The sequence below is a fragment of the Equus przewalskii genome, chromosome 4, assembly GCF_037783145.1.
Source record: "Equus przewalskii isolate Varuska chromosome 4, EquPr2, whole genome shotgun sequence".
NCBI classification, from domain to species: domain Eukaryota; kingdom Metazoa; phylum Chordata; class Mammalia; order Perissodactyla; family Equidae; genus Equus; species Equus przewalskii.
Genome location: NC_091834.1, coordinates 8,781,945 through 8,806,415, shown reverse-complemented (window position 1 = coordinate 8,806,415; position 24,471 = coordinate 8,781,945). Strand labels below are relative to the sequence as shown.

Sequence of the window (24,471 nt, the reverse complement as noted above, 5' to 3'; positions counted from 1 at the left end):
GAGATCTGATTGGTGGTTACCAGGGAAAAGGGGGGGTGGGGGGAGGGTACAGAGGGGGAAGTGGTGTACCCACAACATGACTAACAAAAATGTACAACTGAAATCTCACAAGGTTGTAATCTATCATAACATTAATAAAAAAAAAAAAAAAAAAAAAAAAAAAAAAAAAGAAATACAAAGAAATCTGAAACATGAAACAAAAAAATTCCATTCTGCAACTCAAAATAAAAAGATACTTTACTTCCTAAAACAATTTTATTCTAATATATTAGGAAGTCTCCTGATTAGGAATGTAGCACAAGACTTTTCGGCAACTATTCATTAACAGATCAGACTCAGTTTCATTGATTACAAGACAGATCGTTCCATTATCTTACCAGCCACAGGCAGGCCACTGAATGTACGTGGATGTGGGACAGTGTCTGTGAGGTATGACAACAAATAAATTTTTTATTAGCTGTTCAGTGAAGTCAGCAGTCGAGGTCAGCATTTCAGCCTTCAATAGGGAGACTCCATCTCCAGTCCTTATTTTCCTCCGGTGACTTTCAATGGGAGTTTTTCACACCAAAAAAGAGGTAACACAAAAATATTTGAGATGCAGTGTAAAGGCAAAATGCTACATTTGCCTTAGGAATTTACAACAACGTTTGTGTCCTGAAGATGAGCTGTGTTACAGACACTTAAAGGGCCCTGGGTGTGGCCACACAGAATTTATTCAAGGAGTTTTAGAAGAGGATCTCCTATTCACATGCCCACACTGCTGCTTCACGTCCAACCACTGCTGTGGAAAGAAGGGGCCGCAGCGTGTCAGGTGCTTCTGCTGCGGGCACAGGGCCTCCACCCACCACGACTCCGGCCGCCTCTGCTTCTCCACGACTCCGAGTCCATCCACGACCTCTCCCTTCTGTGACTAAACAATTAGGCAGAGTCGCTGCTGCTACAGTTGACTTCAGTTTATTTGCTTGTCTCTCTGAGGATGAAATATTTCCTGTGATGACCTGAAGGGATTCACCCACGTGCCCACCTTGAGGCCCAGCACGAGCTGCTGCTCTGACGATCACGTCCTTCATCTCTGAGGCTCCAGAGCACTTGAGAGATATCCCAGTGCAGGGCTGGCGCAGACCCTGGACACAGACTGGGCTGGCCTGAGTCCCAGCTCTGCCACTTGCTCTCTGTGTGACCTTGGAGAAGTTACTCACCCACTCTGGCCTCACTTGCTTCAGGTGTAAATGGAGACAATAACAGGACCACATCTCATAGGACTGCGACCCCACAGCTCACTAAGTTAGAGTTTGCAGATAAACATCTGACAAGGAGACATTCTGACTAAGTCAAGAATAATGAACTCATGCTCATTCTTTGGGAATTTGGAATTCATAGGTATTTTTCCGACTTCACAAATATATACTCATACAGAAAATATTAAGAAATGTTACTTTAATAAAATGTAACTGATAAATTCATGTAAATATGACAAATCTGGCTATATACTTGTACTCATATTCTTTGAATTTTACTTTGAATCTACTCAAAGAAAATGCTCCATATTTAACTACTTTGTTGTTACAGTTTCATTTTCAAAGACTTCCTTTAACAAAAATGGCACTCCTAGTTCTACAAGTGGTGTTTCAGTGTCCTGCTTTTCTTCAGCTTCTTCAGATCCTACACGGTAGGGAAGGGGAAGGAGAAAAAGCATCGCATTCCAGTAAAGTGAGAAACAATTTCTTCAAAATTACAACAAATATGCATAACATTTTAAATGAGAGATGCATATGTTTAATCCTCAAGAGATTTAGGTTAACAAAACTAACTATAAGATAAAGTTTTACTTTCTTTGAAGAGGAAAGCCTTTAAAATAGGATCTATCACTCACACTAATCTGTGAAAATGGATTCACTTATGTACGTCTAAAATTATTCATCTAGACCAAGAATTATTATCCACTGCTATTTCTCCTCCACAACTTTGCTAAAATGCTTGCATATGTCTTTCAAGTGCAAATAACTTTGAGCTTTGTTACAAATAATTTAATATACATATTTTTTAAATTGCTGTCCCCAGTGACCGATGCCAGATGGTCAATCTCACGACTGTTGCCAGAGAACACTGCCACAACCATTCTGGGTCACTGCCTCACGAGCCTTATCTTATTCGTGCATTTGTCCAAGTCATTTCACCCTGGAATTGTTTCCTTAGGAAATATCCATGTGGAAACAATAACACTTGTTTTCCATTATGTAAATTACCTCTCTAAAAATTAGGAAGCAGTTTAAATGTCTGAGAATAGAGGAAAACTTAAATAATTATATTTCCAGTAAACATCTTACATCAACTTAAAAATATATTTACAGTTTATAAAAACATGGAAAATACATGTGCTATACAGCTAAAGCAAATATGTAATAAATGAAACTGCAGGTACTGTAAGATCATAGTCAATAAAAATAAAAAACTAAATATAAATGTGTAAATCAGAAAGACTAAAAGAAAATAACCTGGTGGCTTACATAGATTTCCAGAGAGTCCAAAATTTCTACAGTAAACTGAAACTGACATTTAATTCTTAGACTATAAATAACATGAGCAGTGTGACCACCATTGTGTTAATTACAAACACAAACTAGAAGGAAAGAAACCAAACTGTCACACTGATGTTGCTGAGTCGTGTGAAGGACAGGGGATCTTTATTTTTGTCTTTCCATATTTGTATAAAAAGCTTGCATTACTCTCACAATCAGGGAAGTGAATACAAAGGAGCGGTGAGAAGACCGAGGCAGCAGGGCAGGGATGTGACCTCCTCACGCTCAGCAGCAGCCTGCCTCCCATGCTTTCCTCACGTCAGATAACACACTTCAAGAGGGACATGTTTTCTTATGAGAACGACTACCTGGACTATAGCCAAGAACAAACCTGGTACAGGAGAAAGAATGGCCGAGAATCCTAAGAAAACATCATGTCCCACATCTTAACCTCAACAATGTCACACAGTCCAGGTTACTTTTGTGGTGAAATAAATAGAGAAAAGTATGGTGGTTGGAAGGCTTCCCTTTCCAGCCATTAAACTGCTGTAAATCGTAGAGACACTGGGGTGGTTTAACTGCCTTCTCACTTTGAAAGGAGTCTGAGGAAGACGGTCAGACCAAGTCTTCCTGCTTCTGGGCTCCCATCCCACCTGTCAGGCTAACGGCATTGCAGCCACAATGAGCTGACACATCTTGGAATTATTTGTGAGTCCTAAATGAAGCAAAACTTTTCATTAAAACTTAATAATATGCATGCTTTACCTAACATAAATGTGAGTGCCAGCAAGAACTTCCGGCTCTGGTCAAGTGAGGAGGTCAGTAATTCTCATTTAGAAAAGTAATTATAACAGCGGACAAGATGAAAAACTAACCATCTCAGCACTCAGGAAATGACCACAGGCATACAACAGTCTGAGAAGTGCTTATGCTTGAAAAACTTCAGAGTTCACACAACAACAGTGGTGTTCTTGCTTGGAACTGCTCTCATTCCTTTCCCACCTCCCAACACCCAGCTCGATGGGCATGAAGGTTTTTCCAAGGTAGGGCAGTCCATGAGGACTGGTAGAAAATTGGCCCAGGTGAAGGGAGCTCACTTGATTTGGGGTGAGGAGTGATGTGAAGGTGACCTGACAAACTCAGCGGTGTGCAAGCGGGAAGGGCCAGAGGCTCTGCAGGTTCCAAGTTGTGGTCGTCACTGCAGCGAGCACACGCTTGACTGAAGCTGTGTGCATACTTAGCAGAGACTCATAAGAACAATGCTAGCCAAAGACTCCTGGTCAACCCTGAGGCTGTGAGCATATGCAGAGGAGACAAGAAAGGACTCAGCAAAAAGTACAAGCCAGGAAAGACTCAAAATGGCCTGAAATTTGAATGTGCTACCCAATTCATACACATATCCACGTGGCAGATGATGGAAGTCTTAATCAAGGGGCTTGAGCACAATCTCTGTCCAATCACTGGCTACCACTAAGCTATGCAGACACAGGGGTTCCCACTAGGAAGTTAGGCTTAAAAATAAGAGAATTAAAAAGAAAAAACAACACTGAGAAGAGACATCAGCAGCGACACACCACAAGGGACATCATTTCACAGATTTAGCTCAGGCAGGTTTCTAAGCAAACAAACAGCAATAAAAGCAACATTAAGGGGGTAAAATCAGAAGCTAGGGTTGCTACAATATATTTTCAACAAAATATTTTTCAATAAAAAATTAGAAGACAGGGAAAAATCAGAAAAGTGTGAAAACAAAACAAAAACGACAATTCAATACAAACTGTGTCTGAGTGTATCCAGATATTTTATTTAGCAGAGACTTCAAAACAGCTGTTATAAATACGTTCAAAGAAATACGGAAAACCATGTTTAAAGAATTAAAGTACAACAACAATAAATCTACACGTAGAGATTCTCAAGAAGGAGACAAATTACAAAATTAAAAAATTTTAAAAATGAAATATGGAGTACAAAATTATATAACTGAAGTGAAATATCCACTAGAGGTGGTTAAGAGAATACTCAAGTAGGCAGAAGACACAATATGTAAACTCGGAAACAGAATCACAGAATTTACCAAATCTGAATAATAGACAGAAAAAGAATGAAAAAAAATCAGAGCTTGGAGACCTGTGAGACAAAATAAACCACACCAACGTACATATAATGGCACTCACAGAAGAAGAGAAAAGGAAGAAGAAGGAAATCTGTTTGAAGAAGTAATGGCCACAACTCCCCAAATTTGTTGAGATATACTAATCTACACATCTAATAAGCTAAACAAGCACTTATTAGTGTATATAAAAAGAGATCCACATGTAGACACATCATAGGCAACGTGCTAATCCCAGGAATGCATGAAAACACAATACTTCAAAATTTATAACATGTTGGTAAAACAATGCCTAGGGGGAAATTTATGACTTTAAATGCTGTATCAAAAGAAGATCTAAAATCAACCATGAAAAAGCAAAACAAGCTAAACCCAGCCCAAGCCAAGTAAAGGAAGTAATAAAAATTGAAATGGAAATAATTGAAATAGAAAACAGAAAACAAGAGAAAAACATCAATGAACACAAAAGTCAGTTCTTTGAAAATATCAACAAATTTTACAAACCTCAAGGTAGAAGTACCAAGAAGAATGAGAGAAGACACAAATTAACAAAGTCAAGAAAAAAAGGAAGAACATCACTACCAATCTTACAGAAATTAAAAAAGATTATAGGGAAATAGTATAAATAATTTATGTCAACAAACTAGATAACTTAGAAGAAACTGATGAATTCCAATACAGGCACAAATTACCAAAATAGGCTCAAGAATAAGTAAAATATCTGAATAGACCTATATTTAATAAGCAAAGAAGTTAAATTAGTAATCAAAATCTTCCCGCAAAGAAAATCTCTGGCCCCGATGGTTTCATTGGAAAATCTACCAAACATTTAAAGAAGGAATAATATTTATCCTTCACAATGATTCATTCAGAAAATACAGGGGTTGGGAACTCTTCCCAATGTGTTCTCTGAGACCAGCATTACACTGACATCAAAGCCAAAGTCATAACAAGAAATATATGGACCAGTAGGTACAAAATCATGAGTTTAGGTAAAAAAATCCTGAAGAAAATATTAGCAAATTGAATCCAGAAACATACATAATGGATTATAAACATGGTCAAGTGAGATTCATCCCAGATGTAAACAGTTGATTTAACAATCAAACATCAATTAATCTCATAACCATATTAACTGAATATATAACAAAAACCACATGATCCTCTCAATGGATATAAATGAATCATTTGAAAAATCCAATTCCCATTCATGATAAAAACTGTCCACACACTAGGAATATAATGGAACTTCCTCCACCCGATAGAGGGCATCTGTGAAAACCCACAGCTACCATCACACTTCAGGTTGAAAGACTGAATGCTTTTCCCCAAAGACCAGGAACAAGACAAGGATGTCTGCTCTTGCCACTTCTATTCAACATTGTATTGGAGGATGTAGATTCTGCAAAAAGAAAAAAACAAAACTAAAGATACCCAGCAGATTGAAAAGGAAAAAGTAAAACAGTCTTTGTCCACAGACGACATGATCCTGTATGTAGACAATTCCAGAGAATCCACACACACATAAAACCAAAACTCAAACAGATAAACAAGTTTAGCTAAGTCACAAGATACAAATATTCAATATACAAAACTCCAATTCTTTTCAATATATGAGCAATGAACAATTTGAAAACGGAAGTAAAAGAACAATTATATAACACAACAAGGCCAAAAAGAATAAAATACTTAGGAATTAATTTAACAAAACAAGAACAAAACTCGTATGCTGACAAAACTATAAAAAATTCAGAAAAAAAATTAAAGAACATCTAAATAAATGTAGAGATATTCCATGTTCATTGATTAGAAGATTTGGTATTGTCATGATGGCAATTCTTCCCAAACTGATCTATAAATTCAGTGCAGCAAGCTTTTGGGGCAAAAAGTAACAAGGTCATCCTAAAATTTACATGAAAACACAAATTGCCAGGAATAGCCAAAATAATTTGACGAAGAACAAAGTTGGAGGACTGTTATGGTCACTCTGAAAAGCAGTGAGGGGAGGGAGCCCTAAAATGAGATTTGGATGTTGAGATTGATTATGTCACACACACACCAGAGGGTCTGACAAGCTTCATTACTCATGAAACTGAGGTCTCAGGGGACAGCAGGGCAGCTTTTCAAGCAAGGCCTTACAGAACCTGATTTCAAAGTTATGTAAAAATAAAATCATAGTCATAAAATCAGTGTGGTCCCGGGACAAGAAGAGTGTAGAGGTCAACGGAGAGAACTGAGAGTCCAGAAATAAACCCTTATATTTACAGTCAACAGGTTTTTGAGAAACGTGCTGAGTTAATTCAAGGAGGAAAGCATAGTGTTTTCAACAAATGGTGCTGCAACACCTGGACAGCCATGGGCAAAAGAATGAATTTAGTTCCTTACCTCCTCCATATACAAAAATTAATTGAAAATAGCCAGTAGGGGGTGCTAGAAGGTAGCATAAGTAACTAAATGGAATCAAAATCCAGTGCTTTTCAAGCAGGAAGCAGGGAATTGAAAACAAATAGGAATTCTAAAAACATCACATTTTGTATTCAAACACAACAGACCAATGATGACAGAAGTTAGTCCCTGAATCACAAACAGCCAAGCAGGTTACTTAGGGCAGAGGCCCAGGAGATGGGCATACTTGGTTCAAATTCACAGTGTGCTCTTTATTAGCTAGACAACCACGAGTTAAGTTACTTAACCAGCCTAATTTTCTGTTTCATCTGCAAAATGAGGATGAGTAACACCTACTTTATGCTTGCAAGGGGGGAATAAATATGCACAATGTTTGAAATTCAATAAAGCATATTTATTATCCTTTAATGGATCAATGATTTCTGTTATGACTTAAAAAATCGACTTTTACCAAAGGTAATCAACTCTTAACTCAAAAGCGTTACAAGAAATTTCTACCTTTTGAGGTCCACCACTATTAATTGAACGACTGCTCTTCAAGAATATCTTATGCTCTTTGCCTACTGGCTTGTGAGAGTTATTCTTGAGTTTCTGCAATCTTTCTGAAATAGTCTTCATGGTCGTTTACACTCCATAGTTTAAAAAGAAATTCTATATATATGTATACTGAATTCTACATCCGTTGAATGGATGGTGACACGGGTTTTGGAATTTGTTAGACTTGGGAGTGAATCCAGGCTCCATTAGTTACTTCTTAAGTGACCTGAACAGGTGAGACTTCTTACGATTCTGATGATCTTATCTATCAATAACTACTTTGAAGTAATATTATAAGAATTAAATTGTATTTAACACCGACTTAGCATTTATTTTAAAAACAAACAACTTGGCAGGATCCCTGACACGTGGTGGGTGATGGATCCACAGGAAGCATCATTATTCCCACTTACAGAGACTTTCCCAGGACACATCCTGCAAGCGGCAGTGCTTGGACTCGAGCTGTCATGCTGTCTTTTTCAAAGCAATACATCCTCACAGAATTGTAAGGTCTCAACTCATCCTCTCCAAAGTGTCCTTTTTGGCAGCTCCGTCCTGAGGTGGACCATCTGCCCTCAGCTCACAGTATCGGATTACATCATTGGCTGCCCAGGGAGCTGGGCTCCCAGGCTGAGCCCATGACTGGACCAATGGCGGGGACAGGAAGTCTGGAAGGCTGGCACCGTTTGGAGCAGATCAGAGCCTGCAGTTCCCTGAAGACCACATGCACCTGGCAGCCACAGAGCCCGTGGGAAGAGCAGGCAGGATGTGAAGCTTTGGTTGAGGTTTCTGGGCTACATTCAGCTTCCCTGGAAACTGTGCCTGCCCAGCCCTGCCCCAGCACTGGCAGGAGATGCTGCTGCTGTCTGGGAAGCTGCAGGGCGGTACAGAGCAGCACGGGGCCCAGGGACAGGAAACGGGCCCCGTGCTGAGTGATTTACATTAGAGTCACTGCTTCCCCGAACTGAATGATTTACATTAGAGTCACTGCCTCCCATCCATGTCCCAGCCCAGACTGACTGTATGAAAACGTTGTTCACCGACAGCTTCTTTTAATCTTCTATGGAAAGAACACATACTGTATAATTCAGTTTCACTGACATCCTTATAAGAATCTTCCAAAACACACACAGGGTACTTTATCCAATAAATATATATTAAATATCCAGCCTTTGCTCCAAATGCTCTTGATAAAGAGGTATGTGCCCCGATGAAGCTCATTACGAACACTATTGACCTGCCTCACCGTGGTCACAAAAGGGTATGGAGAGGACAGACACCCATTCAGAGGTCATGAAATTCTAATAATTCATGATGAACAGACTATTTCCCATATCACTGCTAGATAACACCTCACAGGCAGCTGAAACAGAAATATAAGCAATAGTCTGTATGCTATACCCTTGTCCCCGAGGCAGCAATGTTTTGACAGCTCTTCTATCATCATCATCATCATTCTGATCTCTTGATACATGACAGGTACAATTATCAGGAGAAGCAGAAGTAAAGTTACGTTTGTGAGCTTGGACTCATTCTCCCATCATAGCGAGACACACTGCCTACATGCCACAGGCCCTCAGGAGACCAGAGAAGAGGAAGAGATAGAAAGAAGGGAGAGAAGGAGAGAGGTCAGTATGAGAGAGGGAGAAGAAGCTACAGAGACACTGACAGCATAGAAATTAGGAATGAGAACCTAGAGAGAGAGCGATACAGAGTAGAGTGGGAGCAAGAGAAAAAGAGAGAGTGACTGAGACACTGGCATACAGAGATTAAAAGCGCTAGTGAGAGACAGAACTATACACAGAGAAGGATCGATCTCTGTACTGAGGAGAGGGAAATACTAACAGAGAGACAGAGAAATAAAAAGGCAGAGAGGGAGAATGACAGAGACAGAGGGTTACAGAGATGGAAATAGAGAGATGCAGAGAGGGAGGTAAGATGAATATAGAGACAAAAGAACAGAGAGTAGAGAGAGATTTTGATATAAATACAGTGATAGGGAGAGAGGGATAGACATGCAGAGACAGAGATAGAGAAATAGGGAAAGACAGAGTAAGAGAGAACTATAGATAGATGGAGAAAGAAAACAATAGAGCTATAAAGGTAAAGGATATATGTGGGAACATCGAGTGTGATAGAGTTAGGAGGATATAGATAGATACACAAAAATAGCGGTAGATATTGACAGAGAAAGTTAGAGATTTATGCATATTTATATACATATTTATATACATATTGTTGCAAATTATATGTTTACATATTCTTACACATATTTATATGTATATGTATGTATTTATATGTTTTATGTATTACATAAATGTCTAACTTCATTCTTCTCTTTGTATATAGCATCTTTCTATTTACCTATATCTACCTATATCTGTCTATCTTAGGAAGAAGGACCTGGCCACCTACTTCCAAAACTCTGTCCATGAAAACCCTATGAATAACAGTGGACCATTGTCTGATATAGCGCTGGAGGATGAGAGGATGGCACAAAAAGAACAGGTAAGGCTCTCCCCTGCTGTACACGGGGTTGGTAGGAAATGGAATTGACTCTATGGTACTAACAACAAATCTCTCTCTCTCTCTCTACCTATCTATTTCCTATCTATCTATCTTTTTATCATCTATCTATCTATCTATCTATCTATCTATCATTTTTCTATTTATCCTATTGGAAAATAATGCTGTATAACAAACACCCAAACTTAGTGGCTTAAAACATCACTCATTCATTAATTCTTACAAGCCCATTGATCAGCTAGGTTGTTCCGCTGACCTGGGCCAGGCTCAGCTCATCTCACTTGGACTTGGTCACACATTGGTCAGCTGATGGGTTGGCTGGGGGCTGTCTGGTCAAGGTGGCCTGAACTGGAATGAATCAGCTTTGTTCCACGTGGTATTTCATCCTCCAGCAGGTCAGCCTGGACTTCTTCTCACAGCAATAGTGAGGGTCCAGCAAGCTAGCAGAAGTGGATTAGGCCTCTTAAGGCCTAGACTCAGAACCGTATCCCCATAATTTCCTCCCATATTCAAAAATTGGAAAATAAACTGCACCACTTGATGGAGGAGCGTGAATTCACATTACCAGGAGTAAGCTCCAGGCTAGAAAATTTGCAGGGAGCACATTTGACCTAGTGTCTCTCATTGAATGCAACTATAAGCCCTGCTCTGAGGACTCTAAGCATGGAGAGAATCCTGGTGGTAGTTTTCCTCTCCTTATACTCTCCTGCTTGGCCCAGAAGGCAGTTACAGTTGCAGGAAATGCACAGCAGAGCAAATATGCTAAAGCCCCACTTATCTGGCCAGAAGAGAAGAAGTGGGGCCCCTGTGAATTGTAAAGTGTTGTAGAGATTGCAAAGAGGAGAGAGCTTGAGAAAGAAAACTCACACAATGGTGTTTGAACAATTGGGTTTACCCCCTAGCTGTGCAGGTGGAGATATAGCCCTAAACAGCCGACCATTGGCTTTGCAAACAGAGATCTAAGGGTAAACCATGGCCCTGGTCCTAGACTGACCACTAGGTGGTGGTCACACAGGACAGATCTGAGTAGCACAGCAAAGGCTTTGAAAGCCGCACTGATGGGAACTGCCCAGCAAAAGTAGGTGGGAACTTGCAACCCTAACAGGGTCAATTGTCTGCGAACAAAACACTCAGCATTCCCCGTAGTATGCACACACTGCCTAGAGCCCCTGACATAACATTCAAAATGTGCAAGATACAATCCAAAATTACTCAATATGTGGAGAACTAGGAAAATCTCGACATCTCACAATGGAAAAGTCATTAACAGATGCCAATCCTGAAAAGCCATAGATATTGGAATAGAGGGAAATATAAAGTAGCTGCTGCGACCAGGGGTGGAAATGGAAAGAGAGGTAGAGATGAAGAGAGAATGTAACATAGATAAGAGAGATATAAATAGAGAAATAGAGAAAGAAAGATAAGTAGTAGAGATAGGCAGAAAGAGTGATACAGAGGGAAAGAAATAGAGAGAGCTAAGGAGAGAGACAGTAAGAAAGAAGAGAGATAAAGAGAAGCAGAGAAGAAGGAGACAGAGCTGGAAAGGGAGATAGAGAGAAAAGCAGAGAGGGATGGAGAACAACAGAAAACAGAGAAAAAGAGTGTGGACCTAGAGAAGGAGAGATGGAGAGATATGAAGAGTGAAGGAGACAGCAGAGGGGAGACAGAGACATAGAATGGTGGAGAGAGAGCCAGTGCAGGAGGCAGAGCTGTACAGCCGTGGATGGTAGTTATCTAGTGCAGGACATCGTTAGAGTTGCAGGATGCTAATTTCCTAATTTAATACTTCTTCTGCATTTATTGGTTGTAATACTCCTACGAAGAAGAACTTTCATTCATAAGCTCCGTGTTATCCTGAAGTACAGTTTGTACAGAAAAGGCAAGGGAAACGTTTGATTCCTTTATATTTCCCTTTTCAGAACAATGAGATGGTGCCATTGCAACCTCCACAGGTGACACATTAATTTTGAGTTTCATCAATGAGCCTGTGTATTTTTATATATTATGTCTTTATTATGCTTGTGTGGGTGTTGGTCCTTTGGTGCTCATGTTGTCCTCTCTGTGGCCAGTGAGAGACTCTGCAAGTTGGCTTCTTTGTCCTGTGACATGACCTCAGTCGACTCTCATGGCTTCTTTGCTTTCAGGACAGATGAGACATCATTGATCTTCTACACTTCCTTCTCAGTCCTGGATCCAGCCATTTCTCAGTTGAGCCCTAGTCTTTTAGTGAGAAACAGTATTTGATGCCACAGGACAGATGCTGGGAGAACTCGTTACTGCTGGATAGTTACTGCTTTCTAGCTTTCAGTGGATAGCTAAAAAAATTAGCATTTTTGAGAAAAAAATGGATTCAAAATATAGATCATAGGGTTTTTACTAAAATTTCTAAATTTTTATATATGCCTTTATGCCTTATACTGAAATTGTGATTTATAAGAGTATCAACACAAATTTATAAATATATAAATATAAACAATATTATAATTACTACTGACAACAGTAGCCCCAGAGGATGTAATTTAAGATTTTTATCTTTTTCTTCTCCTTTTCTCCCCTCCTTCTTTCCTTCCTTTCTTTCCGTCTCTCTCTCTCAGGTTACATTATGCTCCATGAATATATTCTGGAACCAATAGTGTCTTCTTTTCATTACTGTACCTCTATATTTCTTATTATATTCTGGTGGAGTAGTTTTCTTTCACTACTTTTTAAAGAACTTTCTTAGCTTTAAACCAAGATTCTGTCCAGCAGGGATGTGCTGGGACTCCACAGCACTGAGTTGCTCCCTGCAGAGCAACCTGGAACGTTCTCTTGCAGAGTTGCGACACCTCATGTCCCTGCCAGTGTGGTCCCCGAGGCAGAAGGACGAGCAGCCCGTCTCCCCTCCCTTCCTCCTTTCCCAGCTGTCTGTTAGGATGGCAGAAACGAACCACCTGAGAGAGAGGCCAAAACAATGATGGAGGGGGCATTTTTCTACATTCTACTATGACTACTGTAAACATGTGTCCAAACACATTTATACAAGTGGGGGGTGAAATTCTACGTACTCACCACTTCAGTTCTCCCGTGAATTCACTATTCTTGTTTTATCACCTATCTCCCCATCTATGAATCCAAGTAAATCGCAGATATGGGTACACTTTCTGAGGGCAGGGCTGCCTAATAAAACACAGGATGCCCAAGGAAATCTGAACTGCAGATAAACAACAAACACTTTTTTAGTTTAAGTGTATTCCAAATATGGCATCGCACCCTGAACTTTTTATTTTTCACTACATCTGGCAACCCTGTGTAAGGTGGCCTTTTTACTTGAAGATGAACAGAAATCATCTAACAAATTGACTTCACACAGACACACACACACACACGTGCACATATTCATTTGACTTTGGAAATAGTCTAGTGTAGACCAACATAACTGATCCTAATTCTTTTACTAAAGCGGGTTCAGTGCTTCTCAGCTTTGCTGTGGGTGCCTCACAGTTTACTGACAGCTGTGAAAGGAAGGCGGTTCATGGCGAGAACACAGAGGCTGCATCACAGGACAAGCCCATGGCAGGAGAGGCACAGTGATTCAGTCCTCCCCTATATTGCACTGAAAATTTTGCTTATGGCTACCAAGAGCGGTGTTGGCACACAGGATAGACCAGCCCCTGCCTCCGTTTCTGCCCTAACTTCACTATACGCTGAACAAAGGGAAGCCCTGAGTTCAATGCACAACCCCCACCTTTATATCCCACCAGCCTCCCTGCTCCCCCATGAGCCATAGCTGGTTCCTAAGATGGATTTCCCTTCCCCAGGCCTTAGGCAGAGAGTCTGGCAGACAGTATATTCTCTCAGCTCTCCGAGGAGCTGGTGGAGTCCATTCAATCTGCTTCCTGGGACAGACAAGGTCACCTAGAATTGATGTGTTCAGGGAGACATTTAGGAGAGCATTATGGGAAGGTTAGTGGTACTGAATCATTTATCCAATCATTACGCAGAGAAAACGGCCAGGAAAGGATCTCCTGCCTTACTCAGGAGAATGAGAAATGATGGAATGGAGACTCTGGGCTTCATGAAGACCTCAGGCTGGTATCTGATTTATCTCTTAGACAAACTGGTATTTCCCTCACCGTAACCAACCATGGCACTGCTGAGACAGTGAAAGTTAGGAATAAAGTGGTTGATGTAGAGATGCCAACCATTTTATTCTACTCACAGCTTCTTTTGAAGGTCAGGCACAGCCACAACTGCTCTGAGACAAGTAAAGCCAAAGCTCCTTCCACCCCTGCCCCAACATTGGCACAGCCAAGTACAAAACTGGAATGAGTCTATCAGATTATTTTTTTCTGAACAATTAGAATTAAAGGACATTTTCAGTGAACAATCAATGAATATTATATATTTGAATTGAAAAGTCATATAGGAAAGTGTTGTGGCTGCCATATTGGGCCAGGTTTAAGGATGTAAGATTAATCCTGAAGTACAGAAATGCCAGATTCACATGTGTATGGTCTCTTGCGTATTGGATCCTCCAACTTTCTGCCAGATCTCTTAGCCTCAACTCTGCTTTAGAGTTTAAGCTCCTAGAACAGTGTTTCTCAAACTGTGGCCCGTGGACCACCTGCATCAGAAACACCTGGGAGACTTTGAATACAAGCGCAGGTTCTGGGTAACAAGAACCAAATAAATCAGAATCTTAGGATGAAAGCTGAAAAAGTGTGTTTTTCAGTGACCTCCATACTGATTCTTATTCAAATAGATTTTAAAGAACTGCTGTTCCAGCAGGAACAGATATGGTGACTTGTCTCCCTCCAAAATGGGCCGGTTCTCAGCCTGACACAAGAAAGCATTCTAGAAAGGTGCTCATGGGCTTTCTCCCAACACACAAAGCCCTTCTCTTGTATGCACCCTGGATGCTGCTGCCCTAATAGGTCATCACATTTCTCCATGACATTTGCACCAGAACAGCAAGTGGAAACTCAAGTTCCTTCTCACTGCTGTGACCTCAGGCAAGAAAAATTGTCCACTGAATGAACCGGCTTTAACTTGCTCTACTATACAAGGGACCATGTATTTGCAGCTTTATAAAAGTTTCTTCCTTACCTTGAAGCATAAAAGTATTCTTGTTTATATTTTTCTAATAGTGTTCAGGCTTTGTTCTGCATATTTATTTCTTTGATCTGCGTTGAATTGAATTTTTGTGTACAGGAGTAAGGTAGGAATCTGAGTGTGGAGATCCAATTTCTCCCACAAATTATGGACTAATCCATCATTTCTCCCCCTGTTCTTCGTTGCCACCCCTGTGATAACTAAGGGTCCAGAGGTCACATACCCCTTTCTGCTCTATCTCACTTCCACTGTTTCTGTCCACTTACACATGACAGTGTCTCTAAAGAAACAGGTGGAGGTGGAGTCACTGTCTATGCACAACTTCACATTTACAAGTGGGGTCGAATCTCTATTTTGTCTATTCCTGTGCCAGGAACACAGTGTTCTAATTAGTGTAGCTTTATACTTATTCTTGCTTTTTGGTAGGCAAGTATTTTTGCTTTTTCTTTCAAAATTTTCTTGGCTTATTTTATGCATGAATAAACCCTCAATATATGTATATTTATTTGTTTATAAAGTAATGCTACATGAACTCTGTTAGAAATGCATTGCACATATTACAAAACATACACAAAAATAAGCAATTGAAAAATATGTGGTAAAAACAAATACAGATAATATTTCTAACACTCTCTTCCCACACACCAGTGTATTGTCTTATGCACCCCACTAAAGAGACCACAGCACCACCAACACCAATGCCAATGGCACATTTCATTCTACTTTCTTCCTATTTCGTGACATACCACACATCCCCGAGACAAATCACGCTCAATGTCTTCTTATTTCTTCAGACCAAATTCTCATAATCCCTTTATTGTACACCTTCCTGTCATTCTCTGAATTACTTCTGGTCTTACAAATGGACACTTGATGGTGTCTTTTCATGTTCTTTAAAAGGAAGTGCTCCCAAACCTGATAAATCTTGTGTTTGGTCAGCTCTTTAAAGCGACTTTTGTGAGGAACGTCCAGGGAGCCTGACTGTCCTCCTCTGGTGACTGAGAATACAAGTGCGGCCTCATAGAGTTTCATTACCTTCACCGGTTGTAAACATGAGATCAATGTTGTGAAAGGGCCTGGCCCTGCATCTGACATGTCCTGGGTGCTCTGGATGACGTTGGTGAATTTGAAATGACAGGTTCACTCCATGAAAGGTACGCACACTAGAAAGGATGGAGAGGTGTTCTGATCCTGCATCAGTGCTGACAGTCCTGTCATATTGAAGGGGTCACCTGCATTTTGGGAGCTGCTTTCTCATCCTTAGTAATGATAAACAATGAGGCTTCCTGTAGGATAGCTTCCCCATTCATCTTTAAGTGTCTAAGCTTCTCTGTTTCCTTAGAAAACCTATGACTCGGTTTAAAAAATGGGGTTGCTAACTCTAATAAAAGACAAACGATTTTTTTAAGAAAATATGTTTACACACAGTGTTGTAGAGATGTAAATTGGAGATAAAAGAAAGAATCATATCAAGAGTCCTCTCATCAAAATATGTCAATGGCTTCCTTCTTTTTGGTTTTCCAGGCTTGTCCATTTCACTAATAATTGTCCTCACGTGTACATCTAATTGATTCCATGTGACTAACATGAAGAAGTCAAATTCGATGAGTTCTCAAATTAGGTGATGGCCAGAAGAGCGCTGTCCCGGGTCAGATAAAGTCGCCAGGGTCTCAGAGGTTAAAGTAAAAGTCCAAACTTCAGTACCTGGATCTCTGCTCCCCCCTCTGCCTGAGTCTGATCTGCTCTGCCCAACCCCTGCTCCCAGGCTGCCTGAGCTCAGCTCCGTCAGAGCGGTGTCAGTCCTGGCAGCAGCAGGAAGACCCGGATGAGAGGAAGTCCTGCTCCCTCAAGCCACACCTGCTCCTCTTTTCCTGGAGAGCAGGGGGGTCGACGAGAACCCTCCTGACTCCACATGAGGGCTGAGAGGGAAGGCTCTGGCTGCTCTTTGACTGTGTCCTGAACAAGAGTTTTCCTCTATCGTTTTTTATGCATGTGTCTCTTTTGGATGAGTATAACCTTTAAGGGCCCCTTAGAGAGGAGCTCAGACATATCACAGCAGGAAGAGAAGTAGAGGAAAGGAAAACAAACGTCACCTGTTGAAATTACCTTCTAGGCCCAAGATGGATCCGCTCTTGCCCCAGGTACCAGGTCAGCAAATCGGAACTTCGATAACTTTCCTGTCCCTGTAAATGCTGCGCTGGACCAGAAACGCAGTCTATCCAGCCAGCCAGGCCCCACCTGCCAGGAACCTGTGATGATTTCTCTGTTCTAAATAAGGGCAGATCCACAACCCAAGCCAATCACCTTAAGATGAATGCTCTCTCCTTGTTTGCTGATTGACCTGCTGGCCTTATAAGGCAGTCCCTGAACTCCTGGCTAATCCTGCCTGTTTCTGCATCGCTGTTTCTCAGGCTCCATAGAGCTCCATTGGCCCACAGTCCCTGGGCAGAGGGCTCCACTGCCTGTGAGGCGCTGTGCTCCCCGGTCTGTGGATTGTGTTCCCTTGAATAGACGCGTCAGTCTCATTACTAAATTGCATTATTTTTGTAATTGAACACACTGCAAAGAGTATTTGGCTGGAGGCTGGGACAGACTTCATTAAAATCTACGGCTGGTTATTTTCAACAGTTCTTGAGCCTGTAAGTTGAGAAGTAATTGAATAAAAATGACCATAATAATTAAGAAAAACATCATTTTGAATGTTGACAATGTGAAATATAATTTATTTTCATGACACTATAGATGGTTGTGGATTTTGTCCCCCAAAGTTATGTTTACTTATTAGTGAAAATTTAGGAAATAGAGAAAAATAGAAAGAAGACAGTTCACCCAATTTCTCACCCCCAAACTGCTCACTCTCTATATTGAGACTGTTTCCACCTGTCCTTTTGCTATACAGATGTCACCCCAGTTGTCACTTTGTTTTCCGCTTAACATTTACCATAGCTTTGCTAAACATCTGCAGAAGGTATAAATGATAGCCCTGGAATACTCTTTTAGCAAAGAATTCTATTGCTTTATATTTGGCTAACATCTCACCAATTCAGAACAACCCAAAAGCCTGTGATAGGCTTCAGGGCAGGCCACCCCAAGACGTGCCAGTCGGGTATAGGGATTATATCAAGCTGAAAACAATCAAGGCTCAGGAGACTCAGAAAGAGTATTTTATCTTTCCCCAAAGTGCCTAAAATAATTTAAGACAGAAGAACCTCTTCCAAGAAGGAGTTCTTACCACAGATAACTCTAGCTGTGGTGGGCAAGAAGGCATCTAGCAAGCGTCCCTTTATCAAAAAATCTCTGCTGGGTCTCATTGTCTACCAAATATTAATTCTTTTCATCTTTCTGTAAATTGCCTTTTTTCCCTTTGAAGTCTCAGACCTCTGTCTCTCTCTCTTTACTCCAGAAAGATATATATATACACACACCTCATTTTGCACGACTGCCTTCGGAATTCTTCGTGCTTACGTGAATTCCTGGTGTACACATGCTAAGTTTTGTTTGATTTTCTCCTGCTGACATGCCTTATGTCATTTTAATTATTTGGCCAGCCACAAGCACCAGTGTGTGGAGGGGGCGGTTGTTAGGAATTCTCCCTCTCCTCCCACACCTGCATTTTGGGACACTTGAGCCTTGAGTCTTGGTAATAGATGAGGAGGTCTGACTTTCAGTTTTACTATAGAAGAGCTACTCAGGAACTGGGTCTGGTACTCGGTGCTGACGGACCAACAACTTCATTCCCCAGGGCAAATCCCCTTTCCAGCTGCTTCCTCCACTTGGCCAACAGGGTATAATTAGCATAACTAATTAGCATAATTATACCCAGGAGGCCCTGGGTATAATTATCATACGCAAAAAGAGCTTTCATTTCAGCTAGAAGTCTAGGCTACCTCCATTTGTCTTTTTTTAACTTTTTTTTAAATTGCAGTAACATTGGTTTATAACATTATATAAATTTCAGGTGTACGTAATTATATTTCGATTTCTGTGTAGATTACATCATGTTCATCACCAAAAGACTAATTACAATCCATCAACATACACATTTGCCTAATCACCCTTTTCGCCCTCCTCCCTCCCCACTTTCCCTCTGGTAAACACCTCTATTTCTCAAAGCTTCATTTCAGGTGCATTCTTCAGCTGATCCTCCCCAACTCCCAATCTTACCATTTCTGAAGATATGGTGCTGGAACGGGAGGACCCAGTCCTGTCCCCTCACTCTCACTGACTCCTGATTCAATCTAGGCTTCTTCCTTTGGCTACACATACACACACACACACACACACATACACACATACACATACATACATACATACACACACACACATACACACCCCTGATTCTCCAAAACAGATATTCCCTATAATTTCTACTTTATGTTGACCCCTGAGATCATCTACTGAAACCCGGCAGTTTTGAGGTGAAACAATAATCTCCACCTTTTCCTGCGCATTTCTAGGCATCTGGGACTGGGGTACATGCTTTCCTCGCATTATCCTGTTTCTCTTCAGTCAGCCCCATGAGGTCCCATTTTACAGATGAGGAAAAGGAGGTGACATAACTTGCCCAAGACTTCAGAGTTATCATCTCATTTTAGGGCATTTTAAATCCCCCTCGAATGGGACCTCTAGGCAAAATGCTCCAAAGCTAGCTCAGATGGTGGGCATGGCTTTCTGGCAGGGATTGCTGCTCTGTGTTCGTCCCTCCCTCCCAAGCAAGCAACACCCTTGTTGCTCTACAAGTATGAAGTTATAAATGAAGCATGAGATTTGTCTCCAGCCAGACCTGGCTCCATATCCCCACCTCATTCTTCATAGCTTGTCAATCTATAAAAACAGAAACCAGTTTAGGAGGGAAAGCATTTATTTGGGATCAAAGAACTGCAATTGAGGGAGCAGAGATTCAGGTAGAAATCCAAATAGTGTCCTGATTACAGGAGAGGGGCTCAGGGTTTTTATGAGAAAAAGGGAAGAAGGTGAGGTAAGTCGTGTTAAAGAAGAGTTTATTGGTGCTAGATGAGGCAAGGCTGGGTTTGTACTTCACAGACTGGCTTCAGATCCAGTCATCAGGCAAGAGATTGCATTTGTGCTTCATTGATTGGTTACCATTTGCTCATCGGCAAAGTCTAATTTCATCAGTTCTTACAAATAGGACATTCTTGTCCTTTCTGACTTCTTGGGATGTTGGCAGTTTGGTCCAGTCTGGAAGATAAAGAAAACAAGATGAGCAAGGCAATTTCCTCTGAAACAGCTGCTCCAGCTCTATTTTCACTTGGCTCAAATCTTGTCATCTTTCACATTTCCCTTCTCATAAAGATCAAATTTTTTTCTTTTTTCCTTTTTTTTTTTGAGGAAGATTAGCCCTGAGCTATCATCTGCTGCCAATCCTCCTCTTTTTGCTGAGGAAGACTGGCCCTGAGCTACTATCCATGCCCATCTTCCTCTACTTTATATGTGGGATGCCTGCCACAGCATGGTTTAGCTAAGTGGTACCATGTCCACACCCAGGATCCAAACTGGTGAACCCTGGGCCGCCAAAGCTGAAGGAGCAAACTTAACCACTGTGCCACTGAGCCAGCCCCCAAATTTTTTTTCTGATCACTGATCAAACACTGGAAAGCATTGCTGATAGACTATTGGAAAACACTATTGATCAACCATCAAAGCATCGTTGGTCCCTCCTTTCCAGGAGGACTCCTGTCATGTCCCACATAGGAGGGAAAGCAGTTTCCTTAGGAGCCTTTAGGCCATATTTGAGCACAAAGAGCACCAGAGCAGAGGCTGGCTCTACTGTCCAGCTCCTTCAAGAGTAAAATTCTTCTGCAGTTCCTTGAAGTTTCTCATGTGAAGTTTCATAAGCCTCAGTAATCATTTCAAAGCACTGAGCAACCACTATCTGGTGGTGGTGTTAAAACATCAAGTTACGCAAAGCAGAAAAAAATTTACAATAATAAGAATTCCTATAACAACAAACAAAATGTGAAGTCCAAATTGGAGAATAGACAGTAAATAGGAGGCAGTGCCAGAGGGCAGCCAGCAAAAGAGATCAAAGAACCACAGAATGTCAGGGGGCACTGCAGAGATTCAGCAAGACCAAAGGTAGTACTCTAGGCCAGGGGAGTCCAGTCCACGAGTTTACAACAAAACCTCAAAGATAATTGACAGGGCTAGAATCCAACATCTACAAAGGTGCAAACATTATTTGTCTCTGTATAATTGCCATCATTTTGTTAAACCAAATGTAATCACAAGAAAACTAATTTGTTTGCATTAAACAAACGAGAGTATCCGAATTCTGGAGGAGTCAGGTAGGAAGAAAAATTAAATGTGCCATCTTTGTTCACAAAGATATAACTTACCAAATTGTTGATAGCTGAAGAGAAAAGATTTCTTTAAATATGGAAAAACGAAACATTAAAGCATCCTCCTCAGCTCATGTCGTCCCATGTAATTAATATTTGTTCTTGATCTTTTGTTAGCAGTTTTATGAAGCCATCAGTTTCTCTGTTAGACTCTGTCATTTGTTACCCAGTTTGGTTTTATGATGTAAAAGTTGATCAGAAACCTGTATTCTAGAGTAACTGTCAAAGTAAAAAGATAACCATCTATAAATTACAAAAGACAACGTTATAATGCAATTGACAAAGAAGCCTGGTTATTTTTATGACACACATTCTAAGATAGTGTCTAGAATTATAATTGATAACATTATACCAAGACATCAGAATTTTGGGAATTTTATATAATTTTTGGAACACATGTTATTAACATTAAACCACTCAATATTACCTAAGAAGATTTATCGTTATTTTTTTTACAATGCTTTCCATGTAGTATAACATACCAAATAAGCCTAATTAGTTTAATATCTCCATTTTTATAGGAAAGAACAAATTCTTTGAGGTGAGGTGTTACAGAGGCCCTCTAGAAAACTTCAAAGTTATTTCCTGGTCAAAAGTTTCATTTAGAATTTGATTTGGGTAGTTTGTCAAAAACATCAAAATGTTTTAAAACACTTGATCAATAGGATTATAGGTCACTGTCAAATAAGTCTTAGTTATCCATTTAACCATGGTGGCAAAGCTTTTCAGGCAAATACAGAAAGTTAAATGGTTGTAAAAAAAAAAAAAGAAACCTTGGCTTTGGCTTTTGTGATAAAAGAACTGATAGAAACAAAACAGGAAACTATTTTGATGAAATGTAATTACTTTAGGACAAATTTACTTTCTTAACAAAAAGTCTCCATTTCTTATAAGTTCTTTTACTGAAAGCATACATTTTGTCATAGCATAATTTTTTCTAATATGGCAAAAGAAATGTTTACTAACAGGCTCAAACATCTTTGAGTTTTTCCATAGCAACAGGCCCAAAGTAGGTCAACTTAGACTTGTTTAACAAGGAATGTTTCAGTGTTTTATTTTACTTAGAAATCATCTAGACATTCAATGAATTTCCATCATTTAACTTAACTTAGCAAAACTCTAAGGTTTCAAGTTACCAAAAAGATTTTGAAGTTATTTTTAAGTACACGTACCATAACATATAATTATTGTTAAAAAGTTCACCTGAAAACATTTTGATCTTATTTGCACATATTTAGTTTACTTGTTCCCAATAATCATGTTTAGATTACCTACAAAAACTTTGTGAGACATTAGACAGTCAACCCTCAATGTTTTTGCTGCCAAATTTTGTAACAGAGATAATATGAATTTGTTTGACTTTTATTAACCCAAAGGATTTCCTATTTAATGATGATAACTCTAAAGACAATAAACTTCAATTAACTCTAATACTGAATATTTTCCTAGATCATGTGATCCTGAAATTCATTTACACTAGTTTCTATTATATTTTTGAAAGTATACTCAATTTATATAGTGCTTGTTTTAAGCCAATTAAATAGGGCTCTTTTAGAAATTACGCCATCCACAGGTAGGAAAATACCACATTTATATAACATACATATATATATAGACACAGGTACATAGAGAGTCCATAGTTATTGTTATAAATTTACTGCCATGAGTGAGGTAGAGTAATACAAAGCTTACTAGTTACAAAAGAATAATTCTATCCAAATTGTGTTTCTGACAGATGGAATAAATAAATTTATCTGCTTGGATGAGTAAAGCTTTTTTCCTTCTAATATTTGTGAAGACACTTAAGATGCTAGATTTTCAGCAAGGGTACTTCTATAGCTGTTTCTCTCTTTTCCTTCCATCTTAGAAACTCGTAATGGTCTAGATAACAGTTCCCGTAGAGGTTATAAGCTTTTTGAGTTAAATAGGGGAAGTTTTGGGGATTGGTGAAAGGGAATTGGTGAAATATGAACTGCCTCCAGTTCCAGAGAGCTCCTCCAGGAGCTTCATTTCCAGTTTTGCAAAGATTTAAAGATAAGGACAGTTGATTTCAATTCCTCAGAAATTGGGTTGTAACTTAAATGGCATCATAGATTGATCTGCATGTCCACTACACCATCCCTAATTTGCTTCTTTCCCTCTGGGTACATAGTCTTATTTTAACTGAGGAAAGAAATCCTATTAAAAAAAAAATTCCTGTCAGTCTCTGAAGATCATCTTCCAGTTTGGCCAAATTTCTCATCATAAATTACTAACTCCTTTCAAATATCTTGTCAGGTTTCAGCTGGGACGAACAGTAAATATTTCTGGCAGTATTAAGCATCTCCATTAAATTTTAGTTTCCCCTTGACTGTTTAAAGGAATAACATAACAATTTACCAGAAAATCTCTCAGAGTTTTATTAACTCTGTGAGGGGCCCATACAGGGCCTCCTTTGAAGGTAGCTATGAGAGTGCCTGTAAAGCTATTATCTTAATGAACATTTGCATAGTGTTTTCTTTTAGGTACTCCTAATATCTTAATTTTTCATTAGCTTTTTGCAATGAAACTTTCCACAAGGCTGTTTTGGAATATTGAAAACTTTGCTTTTAAATGCACTTCTTAAATGGGCTTATCTATTCATTCTATATGCCAACATAATTCCCTGAGCCTGGCAGAAGTTTGGCAGGATCTTACCTGCAAATGGAGTTTAACCTCCATTTCTGCCCAGCCAGTTCTGGTTGCAAATGGAGTCCAACCCACATTTCTGTATGACCATATTTTGGGGCCCCAACCTGATGGTTACCAAGCCAAGCTCTCAGGACATAAACTAAGCTTAGGAAGATCTTGCTGCTGTTTTTAAATATTTACAGCTTCTGAAACCATTGTTTTTAAGTAGGTGTGTCAGAATGTGGCACATTTGACTTTTTAAAAATTAAACATT

General features: G+C 39.9%; 1 protein-coding gene and 2 long non-coding RNA genes across 8 annotated transcripts in view; 1 reads left to right on the top strand and 2 right to left on the bottom strand.

The window, feature by feature from the left end:
• LOC139082756 (uncharacterized) overlaps window positions 1-1,121 on the bottom strand; it is a 178,916-nt gene extending 177,795 nt beyond the window's left edge. Inside the window, exon 1 of the long non-coding RNA XR_011538961.1 lies at window positions 846-1,121. This is a non-coding gene — a long non-coding RNA (uncharacterized lncRNA). The remainder of the gene's footprint in view (window positions 1-845) is intronic.
• Window positions 1-24,471, top strand: part of LOC103545034 (platelet binding protein GspB-like) — a 476,815-nt gene that overhangs the window by 406,059 nt on the left and 46,285 nt on the right. The gene's annotated exons all lie outside the window — the stretch shown is intronic.
• The window catches only part of LOC139082749 (uncharacterized), a 28,359-nt gene continuing 23,920 nt past the window's right edge, over window positions 20,033-24,471 (bottom strand). For all 4 annotated transcript variants that reach the window (XR_011538952.1, XR_011538949.1, XR_011538951.1 and 1 more), the window contains 2 exons: window positions 21,546-21,767; window positions 20,033-20,388 (listed from right to left, as the gene is read on the bottom strand). This is a non-coding gene — a long non-coding RNA (uncharacterized lncRNA). The remainder of the gene's footprint in view (window positions 20,389-21,545; window positions 21,768-24,471) is intronic.